The sequence below is a fragment of the Hylobates moloch genome, unplaced genomic scaffold, assembly GCF_009828535.3.
Source record: "Hylobates moloch isolate HMO894 unplaced genomic scaffold, HMol_V3 SCAFFOLD_3, whole genome shotgun sequence".
Classification (NCBI taxonomy): domain Eukaryota; kingdom Metazoa; phylum Chordata; class Mammalia; order Primates; family Hylobatidae; genus Hylobates; species Hylobates moloch.
In genome coordinates, this window is record NW_026652278.1 from 56,192,677 (window position 1) to 56,214,523 (window position 21,847).

At 40.4% G+C, this 21,847-nt stretch overlaps 1 protein-coding gene across 9 annotated transcripts in view; it reads right to left on the reverse strand.

Moving 5' to 3' along the window:
* The window catches only part of RHOBTB1 (Rho related BTB domain containing 1), a 114,804-nt gene that overhangs the window by 71,681 nt on the left and 21,276 nt on the right, over nucleotides 1-21,847 (reverse strand). For 3 of the 9 annotated variants that reach the window (XM_058436274.1, XM_058436271.1, XM_058436272.1), the window contains exon 1: nucleotides 839-965. The exons of 2 other annotated variants lie outside the window; for them this stretch is intronic. The gene's annotated coding sequence lies outside the window, so the exon portion shown is untranslated. Of the gene's footprint in view, nucleotides 1-566; nucleotides 744-838; nucleotides 1,054-21,847 lie in introns of those variants that run through there. 4 more of the 9 variants (XM_032138023.2, XM_058436277.1, XM_058436276.1 and 1 more) reach the window with 3 other exon arrangements.

Genomic DNA, 21,847 nt, shown 5'->3' on the forward strand with positions numbered 1-21,847 from the left:
CTTGTGTGCTAACGTGCAAAGCCAAGTCAAAACCCTGTGCTTGGCGCTCCCTTCTAACTTTCTGGCTTGTCCAAGTCTAAATATTGACATTGCTCCTCAGTTGAGATGTTTGATACCGCTGGGGATGGAAACGGTGCAGCTAACAGTAGGATCTAATAATATATTTCTACATAGTTGTGCCTGCCTTCCACTTCTTTTCGGGGGGCAGAGGGCTGGATTATCCTGTCTGCACATCACCCCTTGGTTGTTTTCCCCAAAGCTGAGCACACACAGGCAAGGTAAGGTGCTCTGCAAGCCCCTCATGGCAGCTCCTCCTGTTGTCACAGCAACTCACAACAGACTCCATAGACACGGGGTTGCGGGGGAGGGGAGGGGAGCGACTGTGGGCTGGCCAGTCAACTCTCAAGAGGGTGCAAGCGCCAAAGGGGCTAGCGTATTCCCCTGTCCGGGTCCTCCGGTCCCCGCCCGGCCTCCCCACACTGGCCTTCGAAGGGGAAGCGCCTTCTCGTCGGCGCGGCACCACCCCCTCCCTGGCGCAGCCAGCCTGCTAAGGGTGCCTGTTGTACATTTTCTCAGCTCCAAGTTAGGGGTGCGGTTGTGCGGGCGCTCCTAGAAATCTCTTGTGCTCGCCTCTGATGGGAGGGTTCCCGGCCTCTCGAAGAGGCGAGGGAGGCCCCCCTAGCGGCTCGGTCCCACAACTCTCTCTCGGGGCGCTGCTGGCCGCGTGGCACGGCCTGGGGCCCCCACTTGCCACCCGCTGGGGCCGGGGCGGTGGGGGCTCCGCAGCGGCTGCTCGGAGAAGTTTCATAGCATAGAGCACTCACGACACAGAACCTACCCTGAAGCCGAGCGAGACGCGAGCTCTCTCCGCCTTCAAGGGCCGGGGGGAGCGGGGGGGCCCCCGCCACTCAGCAGCAGCCACGGCTGCGCGCGGTCGCGGGTGTGCGGGGCCCCTGCGCGCGGCGCGCCGCCCGCCGCCCAACTTTGCACAAAGGCAGCATGGCACTGCCTCGCCCTGCCGCCTCGCCCGGCGCCGTGGCCGCTCTTCCCAGTCCCGGGCGAGAGGGGCTCGCCCCTTTCCACCCGCAGCCCTCCCCTTCGCCTGCCCCCACCCCGCTCCCAGGCGGGGCAGCCAGGCGGAACGGAGCACCCGGCACCTCGCTCCGCCGCCGTGGCGGCCGCCGCTCACTGTGACGTTAGCAGGCTTCGCGGCTATTTATATCCGCACGATTGGATTTCATTCATGAAACCGGGGCCTGGTGTGTCTGTGCTCTGGGACACGGGTGGCAAAGGTGCCTCAGCTCTACGCAGACCCGACGGGCCCGGGCACGGAGGCGGATCGCCCGGGACAAACCGACACAGAGCATGGGAGACCCCAGCCCTTTCCCCGCGCTGCCGGGAAGGGAGAGTCTGGGCCATCTGTGTCCCCGTACCCCATCCCCAACATCCCACCCACTCCCGTGCCTTTGCTGGCCCTTTGTCCCAGGCTCTGGAAAAGTAAGTTGGGCCACTAACCGGCTGGGCAGCATGGCTTTCTTCCCCCTATGAGCTGACCGGCCGCGGACTCCGAGGGAGGACATTGGCTTTTGTTTCAAAACCGAGCCCAGCTGCTGACTAAGGGCTGCATTAGCCCAGCGTCCTCCTCCCTGGGCGGCTGCACGTGCTGGCTGGCTCCTCCATTCTGGGTTACCTTCCTCCGCGACTTGGCGGGAGGGGTCCCCCCAGGGGGCGTAGGGACGCACCGCTGACCCCGACCCGGGTACAGAGGTGATTTACAACCTCCTGCAAATGGCTGAGTGAGGAGGTGAAATTGACTGTGGCCTCCATAGGCTGTCTTGGTCTTCCAAGACAGCCCATGCCGCCTCACAAAACTTCTCTCTCTTCCAGGCTGACCGTGAGTTCTGAGGACAGAACCAGGGGTAGTTTTCATGCGTTCGCATAAATGCTTATAGAGTGACAAGATGCCAGGTGCCTTGCCAAGCTCTACGGAGGTGACAGTGAAAGCAAACAACCGGGTCCCTGCCATCAGGGAGCTTTCAGTCAGTTTGCTAAAATTAGTACGCCTTACAAAACCCATCACTCCTAGCCTGTCAAGAGATCACTGGGGAATAAAGACACAACTGTGTTCAGCTACCCAGAGGAATGAATATATTCATTTAATAAACCTTTATTGAGTAGGCTGTGTGCGGAGAGCTGGGGATACAAAGATGGAAACAATGTCATTCTTGGCCTCACCAGTTCTCAGGTAATGTGTTCCTGAGATACTGAAGGACTGGGAAAAGAGAGTCCATCCTATTATAAGGGATACTTCTTTGGCTTATTCCCCCAAAAACAGGATGCGTGAAAAAATTCTAAAAGCAAACACACTTCTCGGTCCCTCAGTTTCTTCCAGGAAACCGTCTTCAGTTTCCTGATTAATTACCCTCCAGCCAAGATTCCCAGTTGAATTCCAGTCCAGTGGATATTTCTACTCTTCCTCACTTGCTTATGTTCTCTTGAAGTCAAAGGCTTGCCTGGTGCTCTCTGAATCCCCAAGAGACCCCAGAAAATAGTGGAATCCAATGTTTTTACGAGGAAAGTCATCACCGGCAACCTCCTTTGTTTAAGCCATTCCCACGGCAGTATCTTTGAAAATGGAGTTACCAAGGCCCTAGTCTTTGATACCGGAAAGAGAGGGTAGTGAAAAGTCAAGTACAGGTGTCTACTCCAAGAACACATCCAAGAGGTGGGTGATCATTTACTTGGCATAAAACTGACTTCCCGGCCCGCGGGGGTGGCTCACGCCTGTAATCTCAGCACTTTGGGAGGCCGAGGCGGGCGGATCACGAGGTCAGCAGTTCGAGACCAGCCTGGCCAATATGGTAAAACCCCGTCTCTATTAAAAATACAAAAATTGGCTGGGCGTGGTGGCGCACGCCTGTAGTCCCAGCTACTTGGGAGACTGAGGCAGAAAAATCGCTTGAACCTGGGAGGCGGAGGTTGCAGTGAGCTGAGATTGCACCACTGCACTCCAGCCTGGGCGACAGAGCAAGACTCCTTCTCAGAAAAAAAAAACAAAAAAACTGACTTCCCTTAGTATTTTGCAAAATGACTCCATCTTGAAAATCTTAATCAAAATACATTCTTTTCAGGTACAAATTTCTTGGGAAAAGTTAATTAACCCTGTTCACTCCTAGCAATCAGTCCTCTTCATTACAAGCCATTTCTCATCAAACTGCCCTGGCAGCTAAAAAATAGGGTAGAAACTCAAAAGAAATGGGAATCAACATGTATCGCGGCCCTCATATGTGGCGGGCACAGGGCTGGGTGGCTTAAAACACATTTTCTCATGTAATCCCCACAACAACTGATAAGGCAGATGCTATTATTATCTAATTATTTTACAGACGAGGTAACAGGCATGGAGAAGTTAGTTTTCTGATGTCTTGACAGTTGCATTTGCACTTGGGGTGGTCTGTGCCAAAGTCTTATTTTATCACTGACCTGCTTTTTAACAGCCTGCTTTTCCTCAGTTTCTTCCATTTTCTCAGTTCTAAATTTAAAAAAATTCAGTGTCATGCTTCTCTTAAATAATAGGCAGGCGTCTATACCAGAAAGACACACAAAGACCCCACCTGGCAGGGTACCCTTCAGCTCTTGACCTCCACCCCCAGGGCACACCAAGGCTCACAGGCTTCCAAAAGATGCTCCTTCTAAAGGGGATAAAGAACAGTCAGCCATCTTGGAATTACCTAGTTGAATGCCTAAATCTGAGGGAAACTGGAAGACCTTTCAAGAAAATAAGTTGGTATCAACAGTAATTCAGATACAGCAGAGGAAAAGTCATTGTTCTGGGAAGTCCCTCCAAACAAGGGCAGTGATCAGAGAAAGACGTTGCCACATGGTACTATGTAGCCCCAAACTTTACGTATAAAACCTCAGACTGTGGAAAAGTTGGAGAAAATGCAGCAAGTAGTACAGACCGTATTTTGCTAATAGGAAAAGAGAGAAAAGGAATCATATCAAATAATGCCTGTAATCACTGTCATGAGTGTATCTCTCCTCTTGTTATTTCCATGAAACGATCCATTTTTGTATACTAAAATCATTGCTTGCTGATAGAATCAGTACAATTCCCTTCAAGTAAACATAAAAATGGTACCTAAATGGAATTAAAGCAACATTGTATCTTTAAACACTTTCATGTTTCTATTGCACAAAGGTAATTTTAAAACTTGTGACTAGCTTTTATGGCAAATATTTTATCAAAGTCATAGAATTAAAAAAAATCCCACAATCTAGACATAGAATTGTTCCACTATCACAGAAGAATCCTCTCATACTACCTCTTTATATTTGCACCCCCAATCCCCAACCATTAATCTGTTCTCCATCTCTAGAGGTTTTTTTATTGTGAGACTGTTATATTAATGGGAAGGTAAGTATGTAATGTTTTGAGATTGACTTTTTTTGTTTGTTTGTTTTTTTACTAAGCATAATGCTCTTGAGTTTCATCCATGGTGTTGAACGTATCAATAGTTCATTCCTTATTATTGCTGAATAAATTTTTATTGCATGGATGTAGCAGAGTTTGTTTATCCATTCACCCACTAAAGGATATTTGAGTAGTTTCCAGTATTTTGCTATTAATATTATGAAAAACACTTCCGTAAACATTTGTGTATAGGTTTTGTGTGAGCATAAGTTTTTATTTCTGTGGGATGAATACTGAAGAATGCAATTGCTAGGTCATATGCTAAATAAAAAACTGCTAAACCATTTTCCAGAATGGCTGCACCATTCACATTTCCACCAGTAATGTATGAGAGATCTCCACATCCTCACTAGCATTTGTATTATCATCATTTTTTACAAAGTTTCACTTGTTATAATAGTCGTGTAGAGACAACTCATTGTAGTGTTACTTTGCATTCCCCTAATGAATAATAATATTGAATATATTTTCATTGGCTTTTTTTTTTGCCATTCTTGTCTCCTCTTTGCTGAAATATCTGCTCAAGTCTTTTGCCTATTTTATAATTGGATTGTCTATCTTTTTACTGTTGAGTTTTTAAGAGTTTAAAAAAATACATTCTGGGGTGGTAGAATTTTCAAATTGCAAATTAAACTACCATCCCAAGGTATATTTTCAACTTAAATATATTGTTCAACATTTTTATTGCCATCAATTTTATCAAGAACATTCTTAGGTAAGAGAAGTACTTACATAAAACTCCTATAGAAAGAGTCTTTTCAGGTTTATTTTATAAGACTGCATTTCAGTGGTTGGTAAGGAACAGGGAGACCTTAGCCACATGTAGCCGAGGCTGAGCCTTGTGACAGGTGCAGATGCCTCCTGGGGCCAATGCAGCTGGTCACAGCAGTGGCTTTGTCCAATCAGGCCTAACCTAAGAAGAGAGCTTCATGCGTCCATCTCTCTGCTCTGGATGCAGCATGTGATGCTGTCATTGGCTATTTAGAAGAAATTATCCTGGATGATGAGTTCCAGGAGTTACAGAGAAATTTTGGGGACTAGTACTAACAGGGGTTTGAAGCACGAAAGAGAATAAGCTCATGTATGGCCCATTTTAAAGAATAAGTATTTGGTAGAAAGGTATATTGAGAAACAGTTGTTGGAGTAGATTCTTGCAGTTAAGCCAGTGGCTTTAATAACACCCGACAACTTTTTGGCTTCCTAAAGAGGAAGAGGCTGGTGACATATTTATGCTGCTCATGCTTATGGATTTTCCGACTTTTAAGGAAATGCTTCTGGACTACAGAGGAGAATAAGAAGGCTGCACACTGGCCTTTAGCAGTGGTTTAGTGGCAACTTTCTTGTACAAATCATTTTACGTGTTAGCTTCTAGCAATGAGGTCAGTCTGGACAGCACGGGCCTAATAGGCTGTTGGGCTCCAGCTAGTGATGACAAACAGGAAAGACTGACTGTTCTGAGGCTCTTCATTAATGCTAAGTATTGACGGGTCATAAAGAAAATGACTTGACCTCCTGAGACCTCTGTTTCTCCTAAAATACCTTATTGTGTTCAGTTACTCTAATATTCCTGCTAAAGTAGATGCTTCTCCAAGGTGCGTCTGAGTCAGACAAGTCTCAAACAAGATGATGTGCAGCCTTCCATCTAGGGTCCCTTCCCCAGCTTTCATGTCATGGATATGTCAACATCAAGGCATAACCTACCATCACTAACCCTTTCTGTCCCAAATACCACAGGCTGTCTTTGAACGAATCTGTGTGTTCATAGTTTTTTACACTTGGGTAAAAGTGAAAGACCCTTCAGCCTGAGTGGCCCAGCTCTGCAGGATTTTGACTACTTGGGAATTATCTCAGGTATTACTCAGACCAACTCTTCAGATCTCTAAAGCTCCTATTTTCTTCCCACTGTTCTGGGGGAAATCAGAGCAAGTTTTGGTTGTGGGAATCAACTAAAAAGTGATGTATTTTTCCTAAAAGCTACAGGTGGAAATTAACTCTTAGGTTTGCAGTCCAGTTATGACTGTTGGTATTGATGTGGTTTCCAGGAGAAGCTTTTTTTTTTTTTTTAAAAAGCATAACTTTGGAAACAAATTTATAGATAAATACTCAGGCTAACCTAATGGATCTATTCTTGGCATTTCCTATGATTACCCATTTAAAGACAGAAGCATTAGATACTCTGCACTTTTCATTGTTAGTTCTGTGAAGACAAAGTGTCTTTTCCATTGCAGTTTCTATTTTACTGGGCACCAATGAAATGTAGGCTATGTACTGAAAATAGACCAAAAGGTATCCTTTTCTTATAGCATGTTAAATTATTTGTGTAGGTTTGCCTAAAGTCCTTTCTGTGTGGATTCATTCATTAGGTTTTCTGTTGGGGTAGGGTGAGTTTGGTAAAAATGTGATCTGCAACTCTAACTGCAGTCTTTCTGTCAAAATTTGTCCCACCAAGATGGTGTTCCACTGGTCTAGCTCAACATGCATAAGAGGAGGTAGCAAACAGTTTTTATGGTCATCTGTCTGACTTTGTTTAGGCATGGCATAGCAGATTGGAAAACATGTATGTCACAACTCTAGAAAAGAAAAAGACAACAGTTTAATGTATAATGTGTATCTTTGACATTTTAAAAAGCAAAAATATGATTTTGTACTGGAAAAAATCTGCATTTGAGAGAGAAATTTATTTCATGAACTACATTCTTAATATTACAAAAGGTGTTAATGCTAGATTTCAACTTTACCTAATTAAAAATAAATTACATTTATGTGTCATAGCACGTTTAAGGCTATCTTGCCTGACCACCTGTTTCATATAACTTTCTCTTTATGAAACAAGTTTAAAAAACCAAAAACGAAACATAGATTAAAGGGATCAGAGGGTAACAGAAAGAGAAAGAAAACGGTATTGTATTTTGGCCATCTCACTAACTAGGATGTAATTCTGTGCTACTTCCTTAACCCACTGCACCGCGAAGTTCCATATATCAAATGGGGACAAGAATAATAACTTTCCAAAAAGTCCTTGAGGGGACTAAATGAAATAATGTTTGTGGAAAATGTTTTGTAAGATGTAAAGCTCTATACCTACTCGTAAGTGTAAAAGTGGGCTCATTATGAGGCCCCTTAAACAATGCTGTGCAGCATAGGATATCATTTAATTTAGGAGTGCCAAAGATTAATAATATAGCAACTGTATCATTCCCCCAACTCCTCCCTCCCCAAATGCTGACTGTAAGTATTATACATAAAAGCTTCCACCAAATTGTATGAGGTAGAAAATTTAGTATTTGAGGTTTGAACGTTTTGCTCTGCCTTTGACTTGCAACTGCTGTGTTTTCTCCCATCTGTACAAGTTAGCTAAACTACATGCAGAAACTAGGAAAGTAAGTGGACTACAAATACATACACAAACACCCTATTTCAGAAAAATAATTTCCCCTATGTTCATATCACATTTTCCTGCATACCAAGCATCTGTAACATACATGCCATTTAATCTTTATGACAACCTTAAGAATTATTCCAAATGGGAGAGATGGGGAAAAGACATTTCCAAGAGGGTAAATGACTTGCTCTCTGTTAGCAGAGGGGGAACCAGAATTCTGACTAATACAAAATTCTAACCCTGATCTTCTGACTATGTGGATGCAAAGCTTTTGAAGAAATTTAGTGTATAGTACACTAACTTGTATATAGATACCGCTTCAAAAAGAATACAAGTGCTTTAGAAACACCAGTGTCCTGGAAGGAGACCTACCCACCAGTTCCTGGAAAGAAGCTGAATTGTGAGGCTTTCTTCAACTGGCACCACCCCTCCTTTCATAATGGTTCCTAATCTAAAAGCAAAGATGACCTCACTTCTTGCACTGGACTCAATAATATCCTTCTCTCTACACACAATTTCAGAGTATCCTTAGCTCTGTAAATATTTATGCCTACTTTAATATTTCACATGACCTAAATTTATCATTTGGCAAACTCCCCCTTTATGGTCAAGTAGTTAACTGCATCACATGTGGGTAACATAAGCCATTAAACACTTCAGGATCAGCATTGAACGTGCACAATCACTTAGCTTGTAAACATAAGCCGATGATTCCAGGGATCAGAGGCTAAGGCTCACATCCTGTCATGGTATCAATCTTAGAGGAGCTTGAAGATTTGGTGAGAGGCATGGAAGCTTCATGCTTCTCCATCCCCATGGTGCTTTGAATGGCACTTTGGGCAGGAAAGTGCATAGTCAATGGTTGTTAATAATGGTAAATGATTTGGGAGGCCAAGGTGGGCAGATTGCCTGAGGTCAGGAGTATGAGACCAGCCTGGTCAACATGATGAAACCCCGTCTCTATTAAAAATACAAAAAATTAGCCGGGCATGCTGGCAGGCACCTGTAATCCCAGTTACTCAGGAGGCTGAGGCAGGAGAATTGCTTGAACCCAGGAGGCAGAGGTTGCAGTGAGCTGAGATCATGACACTGCACTCCAGCCTGGGCAATAGAGCGAGACTCTGTCACCACCCCCCGCCCCCCAAAAAAAGAATGGTACATGATAAAACTTTTATAAGACACCTTAGTTGTAATTTATTCTAATCACTCATATATAAAGGCCAGCTATATGATTTATGACAAAGCTGGAATTTTAAAGCTGGAATTTTAAAACTGTCTTTTATGGTGTTATCTGTTCTACTGTGACCACTGTCAACACTGATCACCCATGAAAAGGCACTTTGAGATCATAAAATATGTTTCACAAAGATTACAGTGTCATAAACAAGTATGGGACTAGTGGGCATGATAATAATAAACACCAAGATCACCACCTGTCTTTTTAAGCTGTAATAATACTAATTAGCACTTAGTAAGTACCCACTATGTGTTGGGCATGGAGCCAAATGCTTTTACACTCACTTTCATTAACTCCTCACAATGACTTAATGAAGGAGGCACCACTATTATCCCCATTTTATAGAGGAGGAAGCCGAGGATCAAAAAGAGCAAGTCACTTGCCACAGGTCAAATACTTAGAAAGTATTATTTATCTTAAAGTAGGTACTACTGACAGAGAAAGGTTCTACTTTCATATAATTAGCATTTCATATTTACCCGTCCTTATTCATTCAAAGTATTGCTGATTACAATGCATGACATCACCCTGTGTACTTGAAAGACTAATGGGCTACAGCTCATCTTACATTCTGATATCAAACTCAGGTAAACTACCTTAGTATTTTATATATCCAAAGTTTCATGTAGATTAAAGGTTGAGTAGAGTTGAAGAGAACTGATCTCTATGACCTGACAACTTCAAGATTCTCGGGGTCCTTGACAAACAGCCAATACTTGTGGATCAGGTGTCGATGAGCGACATGCCCTCACAACCACGAATTCAAAGAAAACACAATTTGTGGGAAATAAACAATGCAATCTTTAGTTCATTCCTTGTGATTTCCTTAACAAATTAAACTATTGCTCCACTTCCTGATGAAACAAGCAGGATACTACAGTGATTGTACCTTGTGCCAGCAAGGTCAGGTTGATGAGATAAAATGGGAAAGTCATGTGGAAAAACACACAGCCCATTTCAACAGATGGAGTTATTATAAAATTTCATTTAAATATATGGACAACATGGGTAAGGTTAGCCTCCCCGTGAGTGTATCGTTTGTTCTCAACTATTCAGGTAGAGAATAAAGATTTCTCGATGTTTAAGTATCCATATCTATCCAGTGGGGGAATAAGCTATACACACAAGACCCCATTAGTTCTAAAGTGAGGCTTCTTTCTTCTTAATTCTTGGCCAATCCCATATCCTTGCTGAAGACCCTGCTTCTCTCATGCCTTTCTCTGAAGTTACATGGCACCTGAAGAAACAGTGGCATTTGTGTGGGATGAATACCAAATGAGACACTCCTAGGAAACAAAAAGTAGTACCTAAGCGACTTTTGTCTTAACAGTTTTCAATACCTCAATCCAAACAATTCCTCTTTTTAATAACAGAGGTGATATGCCATGTACTGTGAAGATAAGGAGTTCTGTTTTCTATAGAAAGAAATCTATCACACCTGTTGTTTTTATAAGCATTATCATTTATACCATAATTACAGTATACAGTATACTGTTATTACAGTGATAACAGTATAGTGTAATAACAGTATCTTGTTTATACTGTAATATTTCTGGGCTTGATGTTTCTTCTCGATAAAACAGTTGAGGTGGCTAATGATGAAAAAAAAGCATATATATCCTGAACAATAGTTTATAAATAGAAACACAAAGACACATGTAAAACCCTTTGAAATTCACTTTCAGTTTATACTCTTTCCTACTACACATTAATGAGGGACTGAGATATTGGGAGATAGTAAAATGTCCTGTTAAAAAAAACATTAAGTTACATCCAGTGTAATTTTAAGCTTTAAATTTACTTTATTCCATGTTATTGTGGTTTAATCAATTAAATAGGTAAACTTGGCTAATTATAACCATTACCTTTTTTAAAAGTGTATGTGTGTGTGTGTTTGTGTGTAGTTTTATTTATTTATTTATTTGGCTCTACAAATACAATGAACATTAGCCTGGTGAGAATATAGACCATTGGCTTGAAAGTAGAAAATGCCTCAAGCCTGGCAGTTATCAGCTCCTGTGGGAGAATTTCCTTGGGCAAGTCAAGTCACTTCTCTGAGTCCAGTTTCTTCCTCTGTAAAATGAAAGTGCTCTGAGTGAAGTAAAAGAGTTTATGACAGACCAGAGTACCAGGGTTATTACACTCTTCGTGTTGAAATTATTATAAAAATACAGAAGATATAGCAGTCTCAAAAAGGCTTTACAGTTTTATTTTGGAAATATTTAAAAACATATTCAATGAGCACTGAATGAATTCTTTTTTTTTGTTTGTTTTTGAGATGGAGTCTCGCTCTGTCGCCCAGGCTGGAGTGCAGTGGCGCGATCTCGGCTCACTGCAAGCTCCGCCTCCCGGGTTCACGCCATTCTCCTGCCTCAGCCTCTCCGAGTAGCTGGGACTACAGGCGCCCGCCACCACGCCCGGCTAATTTTTTGTATTTTTAGTAGAGACGGGGTTTCACTGTGGTCTCGATCTCCTGACCTCGTGATCCGCCCGCCTCGGCCTCCCAAAGTGCTGGGATTATGAATGAATTCTTTCCATGTTCTTCTTATTAAATTAAACTGACAGTTTTATTATTTACTCACTGATGGCTATCATTTGGCTTGGGTTTAGGGTTGCCAGATAAAATAGAGGACACCCAATTACATTCAAATATCCCATGCAATATTTGGGACATACCTGTACCAAGAGATTATTCAGTTTATTTAAAATTCAAGTGTCAGTGGTGTAGTGTATTCTTATTTGTTAAATCTGGAAACCTACTTGAAAAAAAGGATGAGAAAGAGGAGAAAAATTGGATGGAAGGAAAGGTGACAAAATCATTTTTGAAATTACCCAAATAGTGAATTTAATAAATAAAAGGAGGTAAGTTGGTCAAGTAACATTTCCCAAAGTGTGTTCTGTTGTACCAGCCCTGAGTGAAACTATTAAAAAAAGGGAAATAGCCTTTTATTTTTTAACATAAATGGTCAAGTTTCAGAAATAGTTCATATTTTATCCTCTTCTTAAAGAAAATTATAATTTCTAATAAGGGTTCTCAGGGCATTTATATGTGAAAGTAAATTATGCATTTATAAGAGGGAAATAGTCCACCTTGAGCTACCCAAACTTATTTGACAAGGGGAACCTTTTCTTTTCTTTCTTTCTTCCTTTTTTTTTTTTTTTAAGATGTAGTCTCGTTCTGTTGCCCAGGCTGGAATGTAGTGGTGCCATCTCTGCTTACTGCAACCTCTGCTTCCTGGGTTCAAGCGATTCTCCTGCCTCAGCCTCCTAAGTAGCTGGGATTACAGGCGTGCACCACACTTCCAGCTAATTTTTGTATTTTTAGTAGATGGGGTTTCACCATGTTGGCAAGGCTGGTCGTGAACTCCTGATCTCGTGATCCGCCTGCTTCGGCCTCCCAAAGTGCTGGGATTACAGGTGTGAGCCACCACACCTGGCCAGCAAGGGGAATCTTCTTTATGGTTTTAAAATGCCACAATTCAATTCACGTGTTAACTGAACACACTTTGTGAACATCAGAGTAAATAACAAAAAAATGCTGTACAGACATGGATCAATCATGCACAGCAACATAACAAGAATGCTTCCTTCTGATTGAGCAGAGTAATTAATCAAGGAGTATCTGTCCTGAGCTATCCCAAACCACAGAGAGTTGCCAGCTATCATTACATAGCACAAATACTTCCATTTAAATTGCCAGACTATTGTGTACCAGCAATGCTGATTATAAAACAGAGTAATTAGGGTAGCAGAGAGGCAGCTGACTCAGTGTAAGAAAGCCTTACCTTAGTCTAAATTTGTGGTCTACAATGTGTCAGTTACAGATACTCAGAAGGGTCCAGAGTTTGAATGCAAGGGAAACAGGAACCCATATGTGCATCAAACTTGTTTACAGCTTGAAAAAAGAACATATCACTGTCTTGAAAACTAAGTATGTGCTATCCCGATTGATGAAGTATTTTTCATTTAAACATTTTGTTACATTTATAACAACTTTTAGTTATTAATTTTCTCACTCAACACATTGAACTACTATCATGTGGTATTCTGCAAAAGTATCACAGTGGGCCTCATTTGTTAATAGTCTGGTAATACAGTCATGCATCCCTTAACAACAGGGATAGATTCTGAGAAACATGTCCTTAGGCAATTGCATTGTTGTGCAAACATCATATAGAGTGCTTACACAAACCTAGATGGCGTAGCCTACTACACACCTAGGCTATATGGTATAGCCCGTTGTTTCTAGGCTGCAAACCTGTACAGCATGTTACTGGATTGAATCCTGTAGGCAATTGTAACACAATGATCAGTATTTGTGTATCTAAACATAGAAAAGGTGCAGTAAAAATATGAATAAAGAATTAAAAAAATGGTACGCCTGTATAGGGCATTTACTAGGAATGGAACATGCAGGACTGGAAGTTGTTCTGGGTGAGTCACTGAGTAAATAGTGGGTGAATGGGAAGGCCTAGGGCATTACTACACATTCCTGTGGACTTTACAAACACTGTACTCTCAGGCTACACTAAATTTTAAGATAATATTTTTCTTTCTTCATTAATAAATTAATCTTAGGTTACTATAACTTTTTTATTTTGTAAACGTAATTTTTAAAAAACTTTTGGCTATTTTATAATAACATTTGGCTTAAAGTACAAACACATTGTATAGCTGTACAAAAATATCTTCTTTATATCCTTATTGTATAAGTTTTATTATCTTTAAAAGTGTTTTATTTTCATGTTTTTACTTTTTAGGCTTTTTTTTGTTGTTGTTAAAATCTAGGACACATACACACACATTAGCCTAGGCTTACACAGGGTCAGGATCATCAATATTACTGTTTTTCGCCTCCACATTTTGTCCCACTGGAAAATGTTATTATAAAACAGAGTAATTAGGGTAGGAGAGAGGCAGCTGACTCAGTGTTAGAAAGCATTCCCTTAGTCTAAATTTGTGGTCTACAATGTGTCAGTTACAGATACTCAGAAGGATCCAGAGTTTGAATGCAAGGGAAACAGGAACCCATATGTGCATCAAACTTGTTTACAGCTTGAAAAAAGAACATATCACTATCTTGAACACTAAGAATGTGCCGTCATGATTGATGAAGTATTTTTCATTTAAACATTTTGTTATATTTATAACAATTTTGTCTTCTGGGGCAATAACATATATGGAGCTGTCCTCTCCTACGATAACAATGCCTTCTTCTGGAATACCTCCTGAAAGACCAGCCTAAGGCTGTTTGACAGTTAACTTAAAATATATATAAACAGGAGTACATTCTAAAATAATGACAAAAAGGATAGTAAACACATACACCAGTAATAGAGTCCCTTGTTATCCTTATCAAATACTATGTGCTGTACCTAATTGTATTAATATGTTCTATACTTTTGTATGACTGTCAGCATCATACATTTGTTCACAGCAGCAGCATCATGGAATGTGAGTAATGTGTGGTGTTCAGATGGCTGCAATGTCACTAGGAAATAGGAATTTTTCAGCTCCATTATAATGTTATGGGACCGCTGTCATATGTACTGTTCACAGTTGACTGAAACGTCATTACATGGTACAGGACTGTAGTCTTCTGAGGGACTTAAACGGTTCCCAAATTGGTGTAGCCTTAGGGTCAACACAAATTCCCCTCTTCTCCCACCTTCAAAACCAACCAAACGGAATCAAATGCTAAAATGATATTGAAAGTGCTAAAAGGCAGATCCAAGTGAGTAAGTAGAGGTAAAAAGAAAAAAAAAAGGTTTTTGGATAATCTGGAAATGTAATAACCTGCTTCTGAATAACTGAAAGAGTATTCATCATTACTTGTCCAATGGTAATAATATTTATTGAATGCTCACTCCATAGCTCACACACTGTTCAGTGCTTTTCCCGCTGTATCTCATTTACAACTCCCACTGTGCAGACGGGAAAGCTGAGGTATGGGAGGCTGTCACTTGTGCAATACCACATCCCTAGAAAGGGGAGTTCAAGGATTAAAACTGGAAGTCTAAATGAAACTCAAATTCACAACCATAATACAGTATTACTGAAAAGTGGAATGACTTACTGTGAGCAGACACCACTTGTGAGTGTCTGCCAGAACAGATACAGACTCCACAGTTAATCTCATTAAAAACTCAGTAATTGGGTCCTCGGGACATGTGGTGAAAAGACTGAGTACACAAAACAGCCAGTGTCAAACTAAAGGAGGCAGAAAAGCCAAGCACCTCTAAAGGAAAGAAATCATAAGGAACTTGAGGTGAACCCATTTTTATATGCATAAGGTTGAAGCCTGAAAAAATTTAGTTTTGAGCACGGCATGTTATAAAGAACACTAATGGGATTCTAAATTTTCTGAAAATATGTGCAATATAAAAATGTTAAATTCTCATTTCTTTAGAAGCCCAAACTTCTGAGCCAACCGTCTTGCAAAAGGAACTTGGCAGATTTTAGTTTTTAAGAGGTTTGGGACCTTAATATCGCACAGGTCAGAGAAGTTAAAATTTTTCTTTTTTATTTGAAGAGTAGGAATAAATGGATCTTTAAGGCAAAACTTGGAATTGAAACACTATATAGATATGGATTTCCGAAACATTTCTTTTCAAGAGAATCTCACAAAATATCAACCATCAACCACATCTTCAACACAGAAGACAGAGTAGAAGCTTTTTGGGTTTATGTTGTTGTTTTGTTTGTTTGTTCCAAAAGGGGTCTCACTCTGTCACCCACACTGGAGTACAGAGGCACAATCACAGTTCACTGCCTTGACTGCCTGGGATGAGGTGATCCTCCTTCTCAGTCTCCTGAGTAGCTGGGACTACAGGCGTGTACCACCATGCCCAGTGCATTTTTGTATTTTTAGTAGGGATGAGGTTTCACCATGTTGTGCAGGCTGGTCTCCAACTCCTCGGCTCAAGTGATCCTCCTGCCTAGGACTCCCAAAGTGCTGGGATTACAGGTGGGAGGCACCGTGCGTGGCCCAGAGTAGGATATTTAAATAAAAAGACTTCATTTTTGTAATTAATATAGTGGCATTTTCATTTTGGTAAACTATTACTTTGGTGGCCTCCAATGAGCCCTGCCTCCCAGTATATACAAAGGATAGTACATCAGGACTAAGTGGTCAGGAATGCAAAGTTGCCTCAACATTCAAAAATCAGTCATAAATCACCACATTAGTAAAATAGAAAACCATATGTTCAACAGATACAAATAAGCAACTGGTAAAACGTAACACCCATCTGTGATTAAAAAAATAAGAAACAAACTCTTTTCTGAGTGTTTAAAGCAAGGGAAAGGCATGGCCACGTATTTGCTGTTTAGACTGAAAGGTTCTTTATGAAACAGTCACAGTTCTTGCTCTTGGACAAGGGACCTACAGTATGGCACTCTCTGGAAAAAGTTTCCAGGGATGTAGGAGAAAGCAAAATCCAGATATCTAACTCCACCATTTGAGGAGCAATGCCAAATATTGATTGCCAAGTGAGCAATAGATTTAGTCCAGATCACTTTAAAAGCTAGGTGAACAAGAAAGGACTCAGACACACAGTCCATTAGAAATGTGATTGCTCTACACATCACAGGCAGCAGTGCTAATGGATATTGCCCACACGTCTCTGAGCCTGGCTGCTATTGGCTGAAACAAAAATGGAACAAACAAACAAACAAATAGCTGAACTTCTCAGTCCTATAGTGATGGCTCTGGCAATAAAAATAACAGGCAGGAGTCAGAAAACCTGAGTGCTAGTTTTGTCTCTGCCACTTTCCAGTTATGTGTACTTTGGAAAGACACTTTATCTCTCTGGGCCTGTTTCTGCAACTAAAAAATAACTAGATGGGACTTGGAATGAATCAGAACTGAGTCAATCCTGGCTCTATTCTTTATCATCTAAGTGATCTGTGCCTCAGTTTCCACCTCTGTATAATGGGAAAGAAACCTCAAAGTGTTTCTTCGAAGATTAAATACAATTATGTAAATGGAGCACTTAACATATTCACTGCACATATTAAACACACAATAAAGGCAGATGTATTAATGTTAAGATTGAACTATTAAGCTCTAAAATGCCATAATAATAAACAGTAGGCTGGAAACACTAATTTATTCTGACATGGAGATTGGTAGGTGTTGTAGAAAGCTTTGAAATTCTGTGTATCCTGCCTATCATCACAGGTGGTACTGTAAGAAGCTTTATAATTTTAGCAGAGGAAAACAGAAGGATAGACATTCTTGTATGATTTAATCTTGGTAATGTACCAATGATTTCATTACCATGTGCAAAAAACTATGATGACATTTCTTATACTCTGTTAAGTACTAAGTGAAAAATCTAATTAAATGATGTTTCCATAGAATTTGCATAGAATGTAATTAATGTGACAACCAGAACCCCCTATTGATTATGCTGGTGAATTTAATCAAATAGTAGGTTTACGTAAGTAACACAAGAGTCTGACGTCTAGTCAGACATGCGGTTCTTGCCAGTTGTAAATAAACTACTCACATGAACAAAATGCCCCCTTAGAGAACTAGAAGTTTAATAATCTGTATTTGTAACATAATATATTTTACCAAATAAATGACTGTTTTGTCTGAAAGTCATATTCATAGTATCTGTCTGAGAGTTTGAACTATTTGGTTGGATGGAATATTAACACGAAATATTCTTGAGTGGGGTTTAAGTTAAATTCCTCTTGGATCATGTCCCCACCATACATCTGATGCTTTCTTATTTATGGGCGATCATAATCCAAGTCGTAAAGAACTTGAAATGATTACAATTAGATTGCATTTTCTGTAGCCTCTTGGGCTGCCCTGGCAGCTACCCCTACTGGCCTGCACCCTTTGATGTCAGTGGGTGCTGCCTCTTGGCAGCTACCCCGTTGCTTACCACTGCTAATATCTACGGGCTTGTTATTACCACTTCAGGAAGATTTTTTTGTCACCATCATGTCCACAGAGCTGACAGCAGGATTGTGGTCATTGTCAAACTCTCCCTTTCTAAAGCTCTTCTTTATCTTTTCATTGACTTGGGGTTCGTGGGGGTGGAGGGTGGTAAGTATGAGGATTCACTAACTCTATCTGTACTGTACTCAGAGAGTCAACTGTGCTTTACCCAGCCCCTCTTTTTCTTCTAGCCCTTCAACCAACCAAAGGGAAGGGGTGTGGGGCTGTCATTCTCAAAGGACCCTGGGGCTTCCCGGGTGACTTCAGTTGGTCTTCTGTTGACGTTCAAAAGGCACTGTGGCATGCCATGCAAATTACACTCAAAATAGAGCTCACAAAAATGTCCTTGTGAACACATAGGAAACCTTGTATTCAGGAAGAACATACTATGAGACACAGTATGCCTAGAGCTGCACACATCTGGATTAGAATCCTGGCTCCACTGCTTACTAGCGGTGCAATTCTGGATGTATTATGTGACCTTGCGGAAGCTCCGCTTTCTCCTCTCCAAAAGGGGGGCAAATAACACCGGTGCATTAAGTATATTGCTGCTCACACAATAATAGCACCATTGTGAATATTTTACATCAACATATAAGTAGGCTGCCTTGTACAATAAAATGAATACAATGATGTAGTAAATACAGCCTCATAAGAATGTCACATGGATCTAGATTCAGAGGGAAAGCTTGTCTGAGAACCAGCTTAACAATTTTCAAACTACGTGACCTTGAGAAGCTCCCCCAACCTCCCAAATTCTTAGAGATGGGGGGACTTAACCATACCCACCTAGGATCAGCATGAAGTTCAAATGCATTGCTGTATATATGAAAGTGCTTTTACAAGCTATACATTCTAAGGAAGATAAGTTATTTTTCTATGAATATGTTACTGCAATGCTATTAATGCAGTGGTGATTTATAACCTTTTTTTTTTTTTTTTTTTTTTGCGACAGAGTTTCCCTCTGTCACCCAGGCTGGAGTGCAATGGGGTGATCTTGGCTCACTGCAACCTCCACTCCTGGGTTCAAATGATTCTCCTGCTCCAGCCTCCTGAGTAGCTGGGATTATAGGTATGCACCATCACGCCTGGATAATTTTTGTATTTTTAATAGACATGGGGTTTCACCATGTTGGCCAGGCTGGTCTCGAACTCCTGACCCGAATTGATCCGCCGGCCTCGGCCTCTTAAAATGCTGGGATTAGAGGCCTGAGCCACCGCGCCTGGCCCATTTATAATGGGTTTGTTTTTTTTTTTTGTACCTGAGATCCAATGATAGGATCGTTGTAAGTGGACATTTTCATAATGAGCCACAAATTAGAAAATGTCTACGCATTATAAAGTTTATATGCAGTTAGCAGCCTGTAATTCTCTGTTGGAACTAAAATTAAAATAATCTGGTTGTCTGTGACCACCAATATAACTCTTCCCAACAGAAAAAGAGATACTTACCTACAATAGATAATATATCAAAATATGCCCAATGACTAATAAATACAAGTGCGCAGACATGACAGGGGAGGAAGAATGATCATTTAACAGTAATCATTTACAGGTTTGTCTCAAATTGCAAATGCAAAATAAAGTCGAAAGTATTTATAAAGTCCAAATTGGATCTTATGTATAAAGTATGCTCTTTATACAAAATAATATTTGTTACTTTTTAGGGAAATTTCCATTCTTCAGGAAGAAGCAAATTATATAGTATTTTTTTCTGTATAAAATAATTTTCTAGGTCTTTATCATAATTTTGTTTTCCTCTAAAGAAGTTTTCCATTTTAGAAGTATTTAAAGCTTCTGTCCTTTGGTAAAGTCTTAAAACAATTTACCATGATCTTGGAAAAAACTGCTGGCCCAGTCAATTTTGGGGAAGTAGAAATAGTTTTTTAAAATGTTCTGATTTCTGGTCCCATCGTAACAATCTTGTCTTCTTTCTGAGTCAGTCCTGGTTTCCCAAGCATAACCTGTGCACTGACAATACTGTGATTCTACTACTTTAACTCTTCAAAGCAATGCCACTTAAAATATCTACCAGTTTCAATCTATGCCATTCCTAATCTAGAGTTAGAATATCATAAATAATCCCCAGCCATGTTGTTAGGACTGAAAATCTGTTTTCTGACATCTAAATAGTCTTGATTGTAATACAGACCACGGCTACAGATATGATGGCAGAATTCTTCCAAGAAGTGTTGCAAATATGTATAATTTGCAACCAAAGCAATCTGCATAAACAAGTGATCACATAAACAAACCACACCATTTGGTTTGACCGAAAGTTATGGCAGGAATGTTCTCAAAGCCACTCACTGCTGTACGTGTAGGCAGTTTTCATTGCCCTCCGCTCCATACAGAAACCCGAATGGCTCAGCAAATATTGACTGAATTATAATTTTGATGTCATCAATCTTTTCCTTTGCATACTTGAGGTTTGTATCTTGCTCCCAATTTCAGATGATGAAAGTGAATTTAATCAGCAAATATTCTGACTACAATAAAAGAGATCCTGAAAGATAAATTCTCAGGTATTATAAGAGGTTTTTAGGGCAACCCTGCAAAAAGGCTCCTTTGAAAGTTGCACCCTTTGCATAAAAATGTCAGAAGAATAAAATATTTAGATAGCAACATTACAACAGAAAGCCTCTGCTTTAGAAAAATGCATATTCAGGCTCTCCCTTTGTCTATCTAGGAAGCTTCCTATGGTTAGTCATCACCTTTAAAACATGAGGTCATGTGTTCCATTGGAACAGGAAAAATATTTAAGATCTGTGGTCCTCCAAAAGATATCCAAAGCATTTGTAAAAGGAGTAATGGTTTTTGTGTTATGTTGCTACTAAAATTCACAAGTTGGATACCTTCCTGTGTCATCCTTCCTTATACCTGTTATCAAGTACTTTAGTATCACTTTCCAAATTATAAGTTCCCTGAAATATTTTCTTTGTTCCACACATTACCAACGATAGCATCTAATAATGGTTCTTAGACTATTAGGGAACTCCTCAGTGAATAAATGATTAGATGAGTAGTCATTCAGTAATACTTAAGGATTGTTTCAAAATGAATTTCCAACTGAAGGGAAAAAACCTTGATTTGTTTGCCTTGACACATCTTGTCACCTTTCCCCACTGTCTCACAACATTCTCTACCGCTAAATTCATGAAAAATGCACAGAAAAGATCTACTAAGCTTGGTGCACGTGTTAAGGCAGGCAATACATGCAAACATAAAATATAATCTTCGCAAAATGAGATTTTTCTTTTCCATCTTTGTAAAAATATAATGCATGCAATGTTATTTTCTAATATGTAGTGGTTTTGCTAGTTAGGTACTTAGGAATAAACATGTTACTGCCAATTTGCTCACAGAAGACAGATTTGTGAGGTGAATTAGCAAAGAGGCTGGAGAGAAGGTTGGCGCCACAGAGGATACAACTGATTATAAATCCTCTCCTGGGTTTTGGGCCACCACTGCCCTCTAGGGGACACATGGAAAATAAGCAAAGTCTCTCAAGCTAAAAATTTGAGACCTTGGGAAATCATCTCATCCATTCAACTTGTATTAAGGAAGACAATTTTAAAAGTAATTACAATTACTTCCAGGATCGCTGTATAACCCTTAAAAAACTTTACACTGCATGCTTTTCTAAGGCCACCTGCTTTGGAGTCACTCTTGCCAGATAAAAATTTCTTTATTATGTCTATCCTAATTTTCCTGCAGCATTTTAAACATGTCATTTCTTGTTCTATTAGAAAACAGCTGCTTACTATGACTAATGCATTAGTCATTGTTTAGACTTTC